We start from the raw sequence: 15,591 nt of genomic DNA, 5'->3' as shown, positions 1-15,591 counted from the left end.
GTTGGGGCCTCACAAAGCTGCCTTTTCCACAGTGGGGTCTGACCTCAACTTTGTACAACCCAGAGATGGGAACATTCCAGTCTCTCCAGTGGAGGATCAGCTCTCAGGACAGCTACACACAGTAATGCTGAAGTATTATTCAGAGGAGTACATACCAGTGACCAGAATAATTTGCATTTATTACTCCTAGGAAGGGAAACGAGATAATGAGTGAACATTTATTAAAATGTCAATGTGTCAGGTGCTTTACATTTTAGCATTTCATTTACAGATGAAGAAACCAAGGCATGGAGAACATGCCCAAGTTCCCCAAACTGGTCAGTGTGATGAGAGCAAAATGTAAACCCTGGTCTCTCTGGCTCCAGAGTTGTGCTAGCCTTCCTGGGAGATTGAATAAGCATTTAGAAGGCTACTCAAGAGACTGAGAAAAGGGAGAGGAATGATCCTGATGGAAATGTCACGAAGGCCATAAGAATATTTGCACTACACACGTCTCATAATGGGGTGGGTCTCTCTGGTAACCAGAATGATTTAGGTTGTTTAATACAGTGTCCCATTTTTGCAAAGTGCATATGTTTCCTTTTTTTCCTTAACTTGGTAAAGTCTCACAGAGAAGTAAACAAATTTTAAGTTTATACTTAAGAACTCAATGAACTATTACAAATGTATACACATCATATTGCCATCACCCAAATGAAGTTAGAGAACATTATTAGCAGTGCAGTAACTTCCCTCTTGTCCCCCTAGTCAAAACCAGACTTCATCCTCTGCCTCCCCAAAACCAGTATCCTTAATTGTGGCACACAGATTTGTTTTGCCTACTTTAGAGCATCATGTAAATGGGCTATACTTTATGGACCTTTTGGCATTTGGTATCTTTTGCTCTACACTGGCCTGTGGAATTCATCCATGTTGCTCTATGTAGTTCTTAATATATATTTTTTCACATGCTCCAAGAAGATATCGCTCCTTGCCACATCCCAGTCTCCAAGCAGTCAGATTGCTCATATTTGATTAGATTTGCTTATCTTTAGTTATAGTGCTATTCTGAGGACAATCCCTGTACACCCAGATTGGACTCCAAATATTGGGTTGGCCAAAAAGTTCGTTTGGGTTCTTCATGCTATGGAAAAACCCGAACGAACTTTTTGGCCAACCCAATATATCTTCTATCCACATCAGCTAAATATCTAGGCACTATTTCTTAGGATGGAGAGTGTCTTCGGAGGGATTGCACACCCACTATATGCTTATTTTTAATGTTATAACTCTCAATCGTAATTTTTTTTCTTCAAGTTACTGCCTTTTACCTACCATAGCTCTGTCTTAAAAAAATACTTTGGTTTTTTTGTTTTGTTTTGTAAACACATTGCTGTCTCTCAATATAAACAATTTCTTTTGAGAAGGAGGTTTAACTAAATACTGTGTTTTTGTAATGCAAAGGATTTCTGTGGCTTGTAGGGAAGTCTTGTAATGATAAATTGTTCCCAGGTTATTGTGTATATATATGACTCCAAGGTCTGGAGAGACGGAGCTGCTTACATTCTTGATTACTTCATGCTCACATCTGGACCATCACTCCCACCACTCTCTATTCCTTCTCCCAATATTGGACATTGAAGTCTAACCCTTCCCACAAATAGGTGGAAGGAGGGCCAGTTCTCAGTGAGTCACAGGAGCATTCTCCTCTGCACATCCTCCCCTCCTCATTAAAAAACTATTTCCTGATCATTACCCGTATCACTGACAATTGAATTCTTTATAAGAGCCAGCAGTGGCACTGCTCACCCACCACATTTTCCCTTCTCTCTTACCCTGTTTTTCTCTCTCTCTCCACCCTTTCTTTTTTTTTTTTTTTTTTGTGCGGTACACGGGCCTCTCACTGTTGTGGCCTCTCCTGTTGTGGAGCACAGGCTCCGGACGCGCAGGCTCAGCAGCCATGGCTCACGGGCCCAGCCGCTCTGTGGCATGTGGGATCTTCCCGGACCGGGACACGAACCCCTGTCCCCTGCATCGGCAGGCGGACTCTCAACCACTGCGCTACCAAGGAAGCCCTCCACCCTTTCTTTTTTGTTGTTATGGCAGGGGAAAAAAATTAAGTAGTTGAAATCTTGGCATAACATTTTTTAGAAATTGCAAAGTCTGATGTTATTGGAGGGAAAAAATAGGAAGACCTAAAGAAAACATTTAGAAAAACTGTTTTTGCCTGGAATTTTTGTATATAATTTTCCCCCCAGATTATATAGTTCTAGGCCAGGAACTATCACTGTCTTACCCCTGTTTGATTTTTTCATTTCTACAACCAGCACTTGTTTCTCTTTTCCATGGTACTTGTTATTATAAAGAATTTGTTATTGCTTCTCGTTTGGTTGTTTGGTTTTAACCACTTCATGGGAGTTAGTGCATTTGTTACAATCAGTGGAGAAAGGTAAAAGCATGAGGAGATTTGTGCTAGCACAGTAGCCTCTGAACACTTTAGTCAAGTTTGGGTGATGATGGTCTATGGTGCTTTTGTTTCCACTTTGAAAAAATATTTCCCAAGAGTCACCTCTTCCCCTTACACATGCCTATATACAGTATTTCAACTAAAGTATTGGGTAAAAAAAGATAATTGAGTACATGGGAGTAAGTTGAACCCATTCCTTTCTAATTATTTTATACAGGTAATTTATTCATATTTAGCAAAAAAACAAGAACAAAAACTTTTTTTGTTGTTTCACAATTTAACTTTTCAAAGCATGTTAATAAATTATTGTCAATTAAACATTACTGTTTGGAGGCTGATTTATTATCTTAAACACACCTACTATATTCAATAATTTAAAAATAAATTCCAGTATTTAGGATGACAACACCTAGAGATAACATTCATGTTAAATACATTTTTGAAGATTCTCTTTTATTACATTACATAATGAATGGACATTTTAAACAGCAATGCAGACACACATTATAACTAGGTCAGAGACAATATACGCATATTAAAGTTCTGTATATTTCGATAAGGTAAAAAATAAAGCTATATAAACTGATCTTTAGATTTTTTTCTGCAAAAGTAGAACCACACTTTAATAATGCTCTGACACATCTTCATTAAAGCTTTGTTTATAGACAATCAGAATGCTTCTCACCCCCATTCATCTACCCTCTAACTAAAAAAAAAAAAAAAAAATGAATGCATTCACCAGCTGACATTTTTCCTGTTTTTAATGTTACAAATGGGGAACTTCCAAAAGAAAGTGCATACCAAGCTGTTACACTGAGTTGTCAAATAAATACCATTAATTTTAAGATAAAGCAGAAGTGGTTGTATTATGTTATTAATAGTGCAAAACAGATGAACTTAGTAGTTTTAAAGAAAAAGGCTGGAAACTTCTTTTAGGTTGCCCTGAAATTTTGGCTGATGCCCATGAATTTAAGAATAGTTACACAGCACGTGCAAGGCATTTACAAAAACTTTTTATTTTTCCCTTTCCTAATGTAATACATGTTTATTGTAGAAATTTAGAAAATAGAGATAAGTGAAATAAACCCTTCACCTGTAAAAAAATTGGTTTCTGATTCTACAGCAGAGAAAAACATTATTGCTATATAGGGCTATAACATCCTTTCAGTAACGTTTATGTGTATATACCATTTTGTTCCTCTTTTCCTTTCTGACATGCACAAAAAATGGGTTTAATTTTTTAAAAATTTAATGTATTGAGAATGTATTTCCATGTTATTATTATTTTTCAGCATCATTTTTAATAGAAGTACAATATTCCACTGGGTGAACAGATCATAATTTATTTAAATAATCTCCTATTCTTAAATATTTATATTCTATTCTTTTATTAGTAAGCAACATACAATAAGCATAAAAGGATATGCTTTTTTTTTTTTTTTTTTTTTGCTGTACGCGGGCCTCTCACTGTTGTGGCCTCTCCCGTTGCAGAGCACAGGCTCCGGACGCGCATGCCCAGCGGCCGTGGCTCACGGGCCCAGCCGCTCCGCGGCATGTGGGATCTTCCCGGACCGGGCCTCGAACCCGTGTCCCCCGCATCGGCAGGCGGACTCTCAGCCACTGCGCCACCAGGGAAGCCAGAGGATAAGCTTTTTAAAGACCCTTAACTTCAAGTATGTATATCTTCTTTTTTTTCTCCCTAGGTTTCGTTCCAGCATCTATTTCTGCAGTAAGACAGCAATTAAAATTGTAGAACAATAGGATGTTACCATTGGTTCATTATATACTTCATTCATTTATCTAACAAATAATTATTGATTGCCTACTGTGTGCCAGGATCTGTGCAAGGTACTCAGGATATAATGAAGAAGAAGGTACAAGTAGTCATTAATCTGAGGAAGTATAGTTTTATGTGAGAGAAACACAATAAATAAAGTCATTGGATAGGTGCCATTATAGAAGAAGTACACACTTCCGGGGGGCACAGAAGAGAGGCAATTATTCCAGACTCTGACGAACATTTAAGGGGAAATGCTCACATTGCACGAGAATTTCCTGTGCCATATATTCTCAGGGTGGGAAAAGACTTCAGATGTCATTTAGTTCAAGCCTCTTTGCTGCTAGAATTTTCTGTGTCAAGTGGTGATGTAATACACAGGGCTTTGCAGTATGGTCAGTGGAGTTAGATTCCTTGGATTTGAGTCCTGACTCTACTCATTTAGTATCTGCATGTATGATTTCAGGCAAGTTGCTTAAAATCCCTGTGCCTTTTTTTTACTCTCTAAAATGGGATAATAATAGTGCCCACTTAAAGATGCTGTTGTGATAGAAGATTTCATATAGGTAAAGAGGGTCTGGCATATAGTATACGATCCCCGACCTACGATGGCTCAACTTCAGATTTTTTGACTTTACACTGGTGCAGAAGTGATAGGCGTTCAGTGGAAACTGGACTTCAAATTTGGAATTTTGATCTTTTCCCAGGCTAGCAATATGTGGTATGATATTCCTTCACGATGCTGGGCAGTGGCAGTGAGTCTCAGCTCCCAGTCAATGCAATCATGAGGGTAAACAACCGATACCCTACATGTCCTGTGTTTGAACATGCTTAAGGTAGGCTAGGCTAAGCTGTGATGTTCAGTTGGTTGGGTGTATAAAATGGATTTTCAACTTACGATGTTTTCAGTTTATGATGGGTTTATTGGGACGTAACCTCATCATAAGTTGAGGAGCATCTATACATGCAATTCATGTACACTCAATTCACGCAGTAGTCATGTGAATAATATGGAGCTCACTGTCCACCAAAGCTTTTGATTGTTAGAAAGTTATTTTTTGTGATAGGTTGAAATTGGGCCCCTGTAGCTTTTACCTGGAAGATATTCCCACCTGAAAAATGGAAGAAATTTCAGGGAGGCAGCTTTTGGTTCAATTTAATGAAGTAGTTTCCAGTATTTAGAGCTGTCTAACACAAATGGACAGCCTAAGGAGGGGTGATTTTCACAAGTTAAAATAACCACACAGCCTGTTGTTTGCAGAGAGTTCCCTGGATAAAATCCAGAATAGCAGATTTCAGAGCTTATCTGTACTACAGGTGGACTCTGAAACTCATTTTGAAAGCATGTGAACACAAACACATTAAACTTTGATTTTGTACTATAGTGACACTGTTATTGGCAAACACAGTTTGAAATTACAGATTTGCGTAAGAACATGAACACATTTTCTTGCATTGAATTCCGTAAAGGAATTAATATTCCCACAACACTCAGATTAAACTTTGCTCAATAACAGAGAATTGGCGACCATTCTCCTTTGTTACTATTGAATCAATCCATACATGCAATGAAATTTAGATTATGACATCTAATCTAGTTATGACAATCAAAACCAGCCTTCTGCCAGAGACCCTTGCAATGAAGAAGCATTAGAAACAAGACAAAAGAAACCATGTTACTTTTTATCCTAGTTTCCAAGGCTTAACTGAAATAAATATGCTTTCTACTGAGAGAGAGTCTCACCATGGGTTTCCTAGTGTGAAAGGTTTATAACAGATTTTAGACTAATGGAAACAACTATGCAACAGAGTTTAAGTAGGAGTTGATGTGTGTTTATCAGTTTTGAATTGATTTACAGTTCATGAAGCCCTTAGATGGCAGAAAAGAATGACTACTCCATGAGACACCTTGGTGAAGATCACGGGGGTAGTCAGTAGAGGTCAACGGTAAATCAAAGCTGTGAATGGAAACTTGCAGGCCCACTGCTACTGCTGCAATGGCCATTTGGTAATACGGATGGGCTCACCCTCCCCTCCTGTGTGGCCTTTTCATGCCTTTCAATATATAATCTGAGTTATGTAACTGAGCAGCTTATTCTTTGAGGATATGACTCAAGTTGGATTATTTCTAGGGTCGAACTACTATAATGCCTAGCAACTGTGTAGAGATTTACATTTGAAAATTAGAATTAGTGTAGTATAGGATAACATTATAATATACTGTGGGGTTTTTTCCTTTTAAAAAAAAGTGGGTCCTCCACTTTTAGATAAGTTTACCAACTTAGAAGGGGTAATTTTTTTTCTCATTTCAACTCAAAACTGACTTCCTTATCTTCCTCTTGAAATCACTTCTTTTCTCCGTGAAGTTTGGCATCATCTATTCAAGCTAGCCAGGCTCAAATCTGAATCTCAAAACTGTGGTGTCTCACAACTGGACCTTAAACGATCCTTAGTCCATCACCCGTTTGATACTTAAAGCCTTTACTATTATCTAATTTGTGATTCCCCAAGTATTTGAGTATCTACTCAGTACCAGGCACTGTACTCATTCTACTGAATAACCATTTCTGCCAGATACTAAGCAGCTCTGGGAAGAAAGAAGATATAGTCATAACAAGGCACATCCTGCCCTAGTGGAAGAGGCAGCTAAGAACATTTTAATACGATGCAGTGAGTGCTTTGCAGAGGTCATGCAGAGGACTGAGAGAAGACAGGAAGGGTGTCTAGCCCAGAGGAGGCTTCAGGAAGGGTAATTGGACCTGCTTTCTAGAATAGGGAACACTAGAACTGAATCTTGAAGGATGAATAGGAGTGATCCAGGTGACTGGCAAGTGTGTGTTCCAGGCAAGGAAACTGCAAGGGCAAAAGTGCAGAGAGACCATGTTTATCTCTCTAAGTCTTGGTTTCCTCATCTGTAAGTGTTGACTTTGTAGGAGTGTTGTGAGGAATAAATGAGAAAATGTTTATAATGGACATACTAAGTAGTCACCAAATTATTATTATTCTCATCATCATCATTATTACAACTGCTGCAATATATCAATGTAGAGATATGCAAGGTAACCGTATAGCAACCAGATGACCCCCCACACACACACCCAGGCCCATAATTCTTGCCTGATAAATATACTAACATATCTATAGTAGGAATGTTCCAATCTGAAGCAATCTCAGAGCCTAATGCTCCTAGACACTTCAGGTCATAACAACTCCCCTTGCTTGCTGACATTCCATGGTCAGTAAAAACCATGCTGCTTTGGCTTCCCGTGGAGCCAGGTCAGGTCAACATGAAATTCCAGATTGCTCAACAACTCTGTTTTCTCACTGTACAATAATTTGCCACTATGGTATTATGACCAGTCTCTTATTAATTTTGTAATAACACTCAAAAAGCACCGACTATGTGCCAGACACTAGTCTTAACACTATTCAAATATTAACTCAAATTTAATTCTTACAACAACCCTAGAAGGTAGCTAACTATTATTATCATAATTTTTTAAATGTGGAAACAGAGGCACAGGGAAGTTAAGTAACTTGCAGCTAGTAAAGAGTAAAGCCCAGATGCAAACTGAGGTGCTGTGGCTTCAGAGTCCCTGTTCTTTACCTCTACATGCATTGCATCCCTGAAGCCAGACAGGCAGCTCTGGGACCCTATGGGACTGATTTTCTGAGCCCACAAGGCTGAGGTCAGACTCTGTGGTAAATGCAGCAAGATAGCTTTGCTGGGTTTGTCTGGGTGCCTTTGGCAGCTGGTCTCCCAAAGTGCCTGGATAGCAGCCTTGGATTTGGTGTTCAGACCTCGCAGTCCTTCTTCAACTGATTAGAGAGAGTGGTTGGTCATCTCTTGCTTTCAAGATATCAGATGCACTGGCCTGCTTGTCTTGCACTGGATCCAAAGTTTGCCCTAATCCACATCAGAAAGGCCTTCAGGTCTGAAAAATATCTTTGAGGCCTACAGCAGAACAGTTCTTCAGCTGCATTCTGAATGGGAATTTACACTTCTTAGGTTTAGAAGTGGATATTCCATTCCCATGGAGAATCTTATGGTTTGAGTTTTTCTCTGATGAAAACAGAAGTGGCCAGTGGCCCACCATTACAGTGTCCCAAGGAGATCTCTACACAGAAGCCATATTCCAGGATGATACACATTACTTATTCCTGTATTACTTTGACCCCACTCCTTTGAGACATTCTGGCCTTGCTAAACTCAGTGAACTGTGAATGAACCAGGAGGACTCCCTTTTGCCTTTCTAACCTAAAGCTAATCTGAGAACAGGTCCTTCCTCAAAGCCCACACTCCATACTTGACCTTTGGGGTCTTATCCACACTGATGACAAAAGGAAGCAAAGACAGGTGAATTGCTACCCTTCCGAGCAGTACTGGCTCTATCTCCCCACCTCTAGGCTTCTTCGGGGTGGAGGCCCCTCTCAAGGCAGGGCTCAGACCTATCCACACCAGCATCCCGAACAGACCAAAGTCGAGGAAGCTAAGAACCGAGAGAAGCTGGAAAGAACCCCAAAGAGCCCTTCATGCCAAAGCAAGGGCTTTTACTTTCTTCTGGCCCACTGAAAGCTGCAACTCCTAACAACATACCTTCAGAGCTTCCCCTCTAATGCTCCTTGAGGGGAGGATTGGATTGTGTTGAGTCGGGGTGGAAGTGGGAGAGTGTGGAGGCGGGGTGGCGCTTGAGCTTCGCTAGAAGTTGACTTGTGCTGCAGATGCATTGTAACCGGTGAAAGTCATGGCCTCATCTGACCTGCTCTTGACATTCACAGATGAGACAGGATACAGAATATCATGGGGTTGAAGAGTCCCAGGGACTCTGGAGTTAAGTTACCTCAGTTTGAATCCTGCACTACATTTCCTATTTGAGTGCCCTCGTACAATTTACTTATCCTCCCCTTCCCCCAGTTTCCTCATTTTTAAATGGTTATCATCATAATAGTAGAGTTTAGAATAATAAAAATGTTGGGGAGGTGTATGTATGATGGTGGCACAGGTCATGCACCTAGGCAAATCCAGTTACACCTGGAGACTTCAATACTTCTCTCTCAGCAGCCAGAGAACAGGTAAAGGAATAAATCATCAGTAAGGAAATAGGAGACCTGAACAACACTATCAACCAAATTGACCTGACTGACATTCATAGGATACTCTACCCCACAGCACACACTACACAACTAGACTCACCACCACGTGACTGAAAGCCAGAGTTATTAGAGGTTTCCTGTGTATTTAATTTCTAACTTGATAAAAATGAAATATAATTGCAGAACCAAAAGAACAATGATTCTTGTTTCACAGTATGTATAACTCATCTCACATTCTTTCACTTCTGATAGTTCCATCATATTTACATGATTAGGTGCTTTTTGCTTTTGCAAAGTGTGGTATGTGGGACGTGTATGCTGTTCATCCCTCTTCTGCCACTGCCCCTGGAATGTGGGTGGGCAACGGAGGACGGCAGAGATGGGAAGGGGAATCTGGAGACGGGCACTAAATTGCCAAAAATATTCTATGTGTGTTCTTATTTTACAGTCATAATGATGTGGGAGATGAGGACGGGTCTTTGGCTATCTTGTCACCCTGTTATTTGCTTTTCTTTTTCTTGGCTTTCACCGAACAGCTCTGGTGTCAGAAACCATCATCACATGTTTTCTTACTCCAGCAAAGTGGTGTTAGGCGATGTACTAGTTAATTGTATAAGACATCCAAGATTGATTTCCCTACATACAAAATATACTTTTTAGCACCAAGTAAGAATAATGGAACACAGCAGATCCTATACACAGGGGAATAAAAAACAAAACAAAACAAAAAAAACTGTGAGAAGAGCATGAGATGAAGCAAGCAAATGGAGAAATCTTTAATGGGGTAGATGAATCATTATTCTGACTTCCCCTGGGTTTTGCTTGCCCATGCCCTCCTGCTGAGATAGATGTGCTTTTGCAAGGCAGAATTGGAGGTGAGTAAATAAGAAGGCGGTTATCCACTTTTATCATCACAGCACCCCACATGTCAGTTCAAGAAAATGCTAATGAAGAAAATTCTGTGAGTTTGTGGAATCAGAACCCAAATTACTTTTAGAATTTAAAAGAATCAGAGTAGGTACAGCACCAACCACTTAATCCAATGAAACAGAAAAACCCTAATGGAGATCATCTTGGCACCTTAGGAAAACAACCTCAGGGCTCCCGCTGACAGGATATTTTTCCCCAAGTACTATTAATTATAATGCATTATTAGCTAACTGCAGGCAGTGGACACCCTTTGCATGTTAACAAAAGTGCAGCAGCCTTTTAGTTAGTGGGGCTTGCTCAGTCTTCAAAATTGTCTTAATCATTAGTGAATTAGTTAAACAATAACATTAGGAGATAAAAATAATCACCAGTGTCACTTGGGAACAAGTCTAAAGTAGAACTGGCTGCCAGAGGCTCTGGGTGCAGACATTCCTGACTGTACAGATTGACGGGTGACAATCAGCACAACTCCAGACAGAGACAGCCTCATCCTGGCCTCCTCAGGGTTACACAGTAACATGAGATTGTTGTTGCAGAGTTGATTTCTGCTACAGAGCATGGTAGGTGTGTGAGCCAGGGAAAGCGGTACCATGGCCTCTCTGTTCAGTTCTCAATCATTCAGAAATTGACAATGCAGTTAGCAGATTTTTGAAACTCATGTTCCTTTCAGTGCTCTCTTTTTGGGCCATTTCACTGATTGGTAATGGCTCCACCTGGGGAGGTCTGGCAATGATGCTGAAACTCTGTCAAGCCTCATTGGCTGTTCTGGAAAGAGGTTTTGAGTGTCAGCTCAGAGACTGTGAAGAGAAGCTCAAATCGTGCTTTGGGATTATCTCTGGATTTTGATGATTGGCATATTCCTCTTCTGCTGATTCATATTTTGATGACTGACCATAGGTAGAACAAAATGGAAAAAAATCTCTCCTCGAGTGACCTGAGATGATAAATTCATTGTCTTTTGTTTTATCCAAATTTTAAAAAACACTAAATTTACTTTTTATAAATTTTACATACAGTAAAATTCACTCTTTTTGGTATACAGTTTTGTAAGTTTAGACAAATATATAGTCAAGTAAACCATCACTACAATCATAATAATTTGTATTATCACTTCAGCATGAAGAAATGCTAAGAAAATGTATTCAGAATTTCTTTTAGAGCAGGTCTACTGGTAACAAAAATCCCTTATTTCTTCTTCACCTGAAAATGTTTTTTCTTTCCTTTCATCTCTGAAGGATGTTTTCTCTAGATAATACTAATTTATGCTTCCACAAGCAGTGTGTCAGGGCTGTGTTCTCTTAGCACTCTTGCCAGCCTCAGTAGTACCATTTTTAATAGTTTTGCCAAATTGGCAGGAAAAAAATGACATCTCATTCTTTAGGCATTAAGAATATTTGCCCTTTGTTGTATATGTTGACAATTTCCCCCCACTTTATTTTTTAAAAACATACACATGTTTAACACTTAGGTAGAAAAAGCTATCTTTTTTTCCTTTATTATTATTATTACAATTTTGCTTTATTTTAGAAAGATCTTTTACACCCTAGGTTAGATTAGTGTTCATCCACATTTTCTTTTGGTCCTTCTAGTTGTTGTTTTCTAAATTTAGCACTTTTCTCCATTGGCAACAAATTGTTTTGGTTAGTGTGAAGTAGGCATTTAACTTTATTTTTTCTAACTGGTATGTATATGTTCAGTAACATTTATCAAGTTATATATACTTTCCCCTTGTTTGAAATACCCATTTTATCAAGTGTTAATTACTTTTATATAGTTGTGATTGTTTCTGAGTTTTTAATTCTATTTTGCCAGTCTGTGTATTTGTATATACATGCCACGATTTTATAATGGTAAGTTTTTAGTATTGCTAGATTTAGCAAATGAAAATAGAGCCCACTCAGTTAAATTTGAACTTCAAATACGCAATGAATAATTTTTTAGCATATGCATGTTTCAAATATTGCATGAGATTCCAAACTTTAAATTTAACTCAGTGTCCTGTATTTTATCTGGCAACCCTAAATTCCAATATCTGCAACACATACTGCCCCCAGTCTTTTTCCTTTTCCAAAATGTACACTGTACATTATTTTTTTAAAAAAAGAGTAGAGTCCTTTAAGAAATTGATGGGTAGACGCTTTGGGAAAGTTTTTAAGTGTGATTAAAGAAGACACCAGCAAAAGAAAGTAAAAATGGGCTTCATTTTCATTCTTCAAAATAGAATAATATTAAAACATGTTAATTCCTCCAAGACAGGCTGGTCCTCTTTCCACCCTACCCCTCCCTCGGTGTGTCTTTTGTTTTTCTCTCTTGGAGGTAAAAGTTCTTTACCATTTGTTGTTATGGACTGAATGTTTGTGTCCCCCCCCCTGCCAGATTCATATGTTGAAACCCTAACCCCAAAGTGTCTATACTTGGAGATGGGACCTGTGAGGAGGTTAAATGAGGTCATAAGGGTAAGCCCCTAATTGGATAGAGCTGGTGCCCTTATAAGAAGAGGAAGAAGCACTAGAACCATTTCTGCCGTGTGAAGACACAGGGAGAAGGTGACCATCTGATCTTGGACTTCTTAGCCTCCAGAACTGTGAGAAATAAATTTCTGTTGTTTAAGTCACACATTTTATTTTGGCATATTTTGGTATTTTATTATGGCAGTCCAAGCAGACAAATACATCATTTGAGAACTAAATTATTTTCATATTTCATTAAATTTTTTTAACAATTATTATTTGTATCTTGCAAAATCCTATAATTTAAGCAGAATCTGTGCTATCTTTATTTTCATTTTACATTAAGAGCAAATGACTGAAACTTTAGAAGATTATGTGAACTGCCCAAGATGACTCAGCTGGTAACTCTATAATCAGGGGTTAGCATTAGGGTGCAATTGGTTTATAGGAGTTGGTTCAGGAATCAATGATCTCTAAGATTCCTGCTCAGGGTAGGAGCTCACCTAGTACTTTCTCTGCAGAAAATGGCTAGTCAACCTGATACAAGAAACTTCAACGTTTTTACTCTTTGCCTCAAAATGTCTTCATATCATTCTTCCTTTTTAAATTTTTCTCTCACTTTTCTGTCTCCTCCTTTCTAATAGCACTCCCTGTGATTTTTATATCAAACTTTCCCATGCCTCACTTATCCTCTCTCATGAATCTTAAAATTCCTTCTCTATTTCTCCTTTCCCTTAGTCTACAAACATATTCACACATTCTCCCATTGTAATCAAGTCCTGTATTGTTCTTCAAATTGCAGACCCTTTTCTTCTACCATCTATTTCTAAAAGAAGGTTAATTTCCCCCACATTTTTTTAGCCTATTATAAGCATAATATACGTGCACAATGAAGAAAACTTGGACCATACACTCACACACTCACACACAAACACACACACCCTAACCCCAACACCAACCCTAACCCTAACCCTAACACACTACCTGAAATCCTATCACCTATTGATAACCACTAACCACTGTACATTCTTCTCTTGTCCTCTCTCCTTCTCTTCCTCCTCTCTCTTCTCCCTCTCTTTCTACCCCTCTTTACTCTCTTAATCTCTCTCGTCTATCTAAAATATATTGTGATATATAATTTCATCCATATTTGTGCTATATAGCATTTTTTCAGTTGATTTAATAGTTTAAATTAAAACGTTTATTGTTATTTAATAATTTTTAAATTTTTATAAAATAATGCATGTCTATAATTTAAAGGTTAAAGAATAGCACAGGCTTATATTACATATGTTTAAAAACACAATAATTTCTTGCCCCATCCGTCTTCAACCATGAGTCTTCTTAGAGGTGAATACTTGAAAAGTTTTTAACTATTTCTTAAAGCTTTAATATCCATGTTCTAATTCATATGCTGTATTGTTCAGGTCCCAGCAGAAACAGATGGCCCCCTGAAAAGGGGGTGTTAAAAAAGCTTAATGAAGAAATGATTTACAAAGGAGTGGGCCGAGTTAAGGAAACAACAAGGGATGGTAAAGCACCTGGGACTAGCAGTAGTGGAACTAACAGTAGTATGATGCCATTACCAACTCTAGGATTAAAAGAGGCAAGATTCGGGGGAATGATTATCAGAACCCAGTAAGAACTGTAGCTGTAGCTGTACAGGAGCTGTGGCCTTAAGTGGAGGCGTGCAGTCACTGCCCAGGGGGTGGGAGGCTGGAAGGTGAAGGAAACAATAGCCTTCTTTCTGCCTCTTCTTATCCTCCCATTTCCCACTAGGGCAGCCCATTAAGCAAACCCAACTAGAAGCCAAAGACAAGGAGCCTAGATGATACAGTCTGGAGAGATCAGCCTTCTGAGTCACAGAGCAGGGTGGAAAGGGTAAACACAGATCTGCAGAAGCACAGGGAAAATTACCAGCACATAGGCTTATATGGATATTTTTTGCTTTATAGATTTTGGTGGTTATGTGTCGACAACTTATTATGATAAATAATAATTGAGCTTCTTTCTCACAATTTCTCACCTTCTCCACATATCTCATAATATAGTACTATTATAAATTTTTTTAAAAAATCTATTTATTTATTTTTGGCCGCATTGGGTCTTTGTTGCTGCGCAGGCTTTCTCTAGTTGCGGCGAGCGGGGGCTACTCTTCATTGTGGTGCGTGGGCTTCTCATTGCAGTGGCTTCTCTTGTTGGGGAGCACGGGCTCTAGGTGCGCGGGCTTCAGCAGGTGTGGCGCGCAGGCTCAGTAGTTGTGGCTCGTGGGCTCTAGAGCGCAGGCTCAGTAGTTGTGGCACACGGCCTTAGTTGCTCTGCGGCATGTGGGATCTTCCCGGACCAGGGCTCAAACCCGTGTCCCCTGCATTGGCAGGCAGATTCTTAACCACTGTGCTACCAGGGAAGTCCAGTACTATTATAAATTTTATTTGAAAGTAAGAATTGTTAACAATATCCAGTGTTTTACATAATTATGTGAATAATTATTCACCATTGACCCAAGAAGTGTACTAGGACATTTCCTTTCTATGCTGCTCCCTACTGCACTCTCTCCTTAGGAATTCATAATTGCCTCCTATTTGCATTTGTTTAGTTTTCTATGTGCTTGGCACTATTTTTGTTTTCTAAATGTTCCAAATTATTCTTCATATGGTCAAACACATCAGAGAATATTTTAGTTTTGTTTTTCCCTGGAACCTTCTTTTTCTTGCTTCAATCTGAATTGGTTGCTTTCTAGGCCCTGGAGCTTGCTGTCATCTATGACTCCTGCCTTGAGACTTATTTTTAATTCTCTCCTTTTGCTGAATTCCATGTCTCTCTCTCTCTCTCTCTTTTTTGGCACAGTACACATTCCACTTGTTTCATGAGAGAAGGTACAGAACAGGTAAGTT

This window comes from Leucopleurus acutus (assembly GCF_964270905.1).
Source record: "Leucopleurus acutus genome assembly, chromosome: 5".
NCBI lineage: Eukaryota > Metazoa > Chordata > Mammalia > Artiodactyla > Delphinidae > Leucopleurus > Leucopleurus acutus.
Note: the sequence above shows the minus strand (reverse complement) of the source record.